The sequence below is a fragment of the Thalassophryne amazonica genome, chromosome 20 (assembly GCF_902500255.1).
Source record: "Thalassophryne amazonica chromosome 20, fThaAma1.1, whole genome shotgun sequence".
Taxonomy (NCBI): domain Eukaryota; kingdom Metazoa; phylum Chordata; class Actinopteri; order Batrachoidiformes; family Batrachoididae; genus Thalassophryne; species Thalassophryne amazonica.
In genome coordinates, this window is record NC_047122.1 from 27,384,837 (window position 1) to 27,389,542 (window position 4,706).

A 4,706-nucleotide genomic window follows, 5' to 3' on the forward strand; every position below is an offset into this window, starting at 1 on the left:
GAACCTTCCTGGTCTTCAGAGAGCACTGCCACTGGTTGGTAAGATTAGACCTTACTCGTGTGAAGCGCCTTGAGGCAGCTTTGTTGTGATTGGTGCTATATAAATGAAATGAATTGCCACTGTGCTCTAATAGCAGCAGTGGAAGACTGTCATTCAGGACAATCCACGTACGAACCTGCACAAGGACAAGTGAGCAGCAGATAGAAACATTCCTCCCACAGTACGTACTAGGGGAGCTACGATCACTACCTTTGCACCCCCCCAGGACTAAACCAAACCAATTTTCTTAGGTTCCTTAGATAACCCCAAAACACAATCAGGATGTTCCCAAAAATAAAAACTGGCCTCAAGCCAGTTATCCAAGATGGCCACCAAAAGTTTTTTTGTTTTCTTTCACTCAAACACCTTTAAACAACATATAAACAACTTCCTACTACGTATTTTAATGATAAGGGTCTATTGGTGGCCATTTTGAATCTTAAACCCATTCATGAATTTAATTTAGGCACAAATGAGTTGAGCGGCCATCTTGGACGCCATCTTGGCTAACTGGCTTGAGGCCAGTTTTTATTTTTGGGAACATCCTGATTGTGTTTTGGGGTCATCTAAGGAACCTAAAAAAGTTGGTTTGGGGGGGGTGTGCAAAGGTAGTGGTCATAGCTCAGCCAAAGCAAAACTTTTCCTTAAGTTGGAAGCTGGGTGAATGTTTTGTGGTGCCAGTAAGGCACCAACCCCAAAAGGACTTCTCTACAAGCTGGAGACCACCTACAGGCCCAGAAGAGGTCCCACAGGGTCTAGGGCACAGAATAGGGGCGCAAACTCTGTCCCCAACACCAGGACAAACTACAGCAGGAAATATTGGAATGTGGTCAAGCATCCTTCTGAAATGTTGCATTATTCAAAGGCTCCAATGATTATTAAATTTTAAGAAAGAAACTGTTACTACAACCCCTGGCAAAAATGATGGAATCACCGGCCTCGGAGGATGTTCATTCAGTTGTTTAATTTTGTGGAAAAAAAGCAGATCACAGACATGACAAAACTAAAGTCATTTCAAATGGCAACTTTCTGGCTTTAAGAAACACTATAAGAAATCAAGAAAAAAAGATTGTGACAGTCAGTAACGGTTACTTTTTAGACCAAGCAGAGGAAAAAAATATGGACTCACTCAATTCTGAGGAATAAATTATGGAATCACCCTGTAAATTTCCATCCCCCAAACTAAAAGCTGCATCAAATCAGATCTGCTCGTTGACACTGACCCTATGCCATGACATTGATCCTATGTCTTTTTGCAAGGAACGTTTTCAGTTTTTGCTCTATGGCAAGATGCATTATTATCTTGAAAAATTATTTCATCATCCCCAAACATCCTTTCAATTGTCCAAAATATCAAAATAAACTTGTGCATTTATTGATGATGTAATGACAGCCATCTCCCCAGTGCCTTTACCTGACATGCAGTCCCATATCATCAATGACTGTGGAAATTTAGATGTTCTCTTCAGGCAATCATCTTTATAAATCTCATTGGAACGGCACCAAACAAAAGTTCCAGCATCATCACCTTGCCCAATGCAGATTTGAGATTCATCACTGAATATCACTTTCATCCAGTCATCCACAGTCCACGATTGCTTTTCCTTAGCCTATTGTAACCTTGTTTATTCTGTTTAGGTGTTAATGATGGTTTTCGTTTAGCTTTTCTGTATGTAAATCCCATTTCCTTTAGGCGGTTTCTTACAGTTCAGTCATAGACGTTGACTCCAGTTTCCTCCCATTCGTTCCTCATTTGTTTTGTTGTGCATTTTTGGATTTTTGAGACATATTGCTTTAAGTTTTCTGTCTTGACGCTTTGACGTCTTCCTTGGTCTACCAGTATGTTTGCCTTTAACAACCTTCCCATGTTTTTTGTATTTGGTCCTGAGTTTAGACACAGCTGACTGTGAACAACCAACATCTTTTGCAACATTGCATGATGATTTACTCTCTTTTAAGAGTTTGATAATCCTCTCCTTTGTTTCAACTGACATCTCTCGTGTTGGAGCCATGATTCATGTCAGTCCACTTGGTGCAACAGCTCTCCAAGGTGTGATCACTCCTTTTTAGATGCAGACTAATGAGCAGATCTGATATGATGCAGGTGTTAGTTTTGGGAATGAAAATTTACAGGGTGATTCCATAATTTTTTCCTCAGAATTGAGTGATTCCATATTTTTTTCCTCTGCTTGGTCTAAAAAAGTAACCGTTACTGACTGCCACAATCTTTTTTTCTTGATTTCTTATAGTGTTTCTTAAAGCCAGAAAGTCGCCATTTGAAATTACTTTAGTTTTGTGTCATGTCTGTGATCTGCTTTTTTTCTACAAAATTAAACAACTGAATGAACATCCTCCAAGGCCGGTGATTCCATAATTTTTGCCAGGGGTTGTATTTGTAACTGATCACATGCAGCTGTGCTCAACAGTTTACATAACCAGGGAGAATTTTTGTTTTTTGGCCATTTTTCAGAGAATATGAATAACACGAAAACTTTTTTCCCACCCATGGTTAGTGGTTGGGTGAAGCCATTTATTCTCAGACAACTGTGTTTACTCTTTTTAAATCATAATGACAACAGAAACTACCCAAATTACCCTGATCGAAGGTTCACATACCCGTTCTTAATACAGTGTTTTAGCCTCATTTAACATCAGTGACAGCTTGGAGTCTTCTGTGGTAGTTGTGGATGAGGCTCTCTGATGGCAAAGCTGCCACTGAATGTGTCTTGGACTTTATTTACATCAATTATGAATAAATACAAACAGTATGGCACTCTATAGTAAATCTGCATGGAGTAGACAGTTCTCAAAAACAAGAAGAAGAGTGAGAAAAGACACCAAGACACCCAGACAACCCAGAATACAACCCCTGGCAAAAATTATGGAATCACCGGCCTCGGAGGATGTTCATTCAGTTGTTTAATTTTGTAGAAAAAAAAGCAGATCACAGACAGGACACAAAACTAAAGTCATTTCAAATGGCAACTTTCTGGCTTTAAGAAACACTATAAGAAATCAGGAAAAAAAATTGTGACAGTAACGGTTACTACAGATCAGCTTTGCAGGTTGGAGCCTTGTCATGGACCATTTTCTTCAACTTCCTCCAAAGATTTTCAATTGGATTAAGATCTGGACTATTTGCAGGCCATGACATTGACCTTATGTGTCTTTTTGCAAGGAATGTTTTCACAGTTTTTGCTCTATGGCAAGATGCATTATCATCTTGAAAAATGATTTCATCATCCCCAAACATCCTTTCAATTGATGGGATAAGAAAAGTGTCCAAAATATCAATGTAAACTTGTGCATTTATTGATGATGCAATGACAGCCATCTCCCCAGTGCCTTTACCTGACATACAGCCCCATATCATCAATGACTGTGGAAATTTACATGTTCTCTTCAGGCAGTCATCTTTATAAATCTCATTGGAACAGCACCAAACAAAAGTTCCAGCATCATCATCTTGCCCAATGCAGATTCGAGATTCATCACTGAATGACTTTCATCCAGTCATCCACAGTCCACGATTGCTTTTCCTTAGCCCATTGTAACCTTGTTTTTTTCTGTTTAGGTGTTAATGACGGCTTTCGTTTAGCTTTTCTGTATGTAAATCCCATTTCCTTTAGGCGGTTTCTTACAGTTCGGTCACAGACGTTGACTCCAGTTTCCTCCCATTCGTTCCTCATTTGTTTTGTTGTGCATTTTTGATTTTTGAGACATACTGCTTTAAGTTTTCTGTCTTGACGCTTTGATGTCTTCCTTGGTCTACCAGTATGTTTGCCTTTAACAACCTTCCCATGTTGTTTGTATTTGGTCCAGAGTTGAGACACAGCTGACTGTGAACAACCAACATCTTTTGCAACATTGCGTGATGATTTACCCTCTTTTAAGAGTTTGATAATCCTCTCCTTTGTTTCAATTGACATCTCTCGTGTTGGAGCCATGATTCATGTCAGTCCACTTGGTGCAACAGCTCTCCAAGGTGTGATCACTCCTTTTTAGATGCAGACTAACGAGCAGATCTGATTTGATGCAGGTGTTAGTTTTGGGGATGAAAATTTACAGGGTGTTCCATAATTTATTCCTCAGAATTGAGTGAGTCCATATTTTTTTCCCTCTGATTGGTCTAAAAAAGTAACCGTTACTGACTGCCACAATTTTTTTTCTTGATTTCTTATAGTGTTTCTTAAAGCCAGAAAGTCGCCATTTGAAATGACTTTAGTTTTGTGTCATGTCTGTGATCTGCTTTTTTTCTACAAAATTAAACAATTGAATGAACATCCTCCGAGGCTGGTGATTCCATAATTTTTGCCAGGGGTTGTACACAGTATTAAGAACAGGAGTATGTAAACTTTTGATCAGGGTCATTTGAATATTCTGTTGTCAGGTTTAAAGAGTAAACAGTTGTGACAATAAATGGCTTCACCCAACCACTAACCATGAGTGGGGGGGAATTTTTTTTCCTGTTATTCATATTCTCTGAAAAAAAATGGGCAAAAAAAAAATCTGCCAGGGTATTTAAAGGGTATGTAAACAACTGTGTCTTTGTGGCTACAGCCACGGTGGGGTTCGAACACCAGATTACTTGTACTTGAGCGAAGTTAGAACATCTTTTCAATCCGGACTTCACCTTGTTATTTATGGAAACTGGGTGCAACATCATC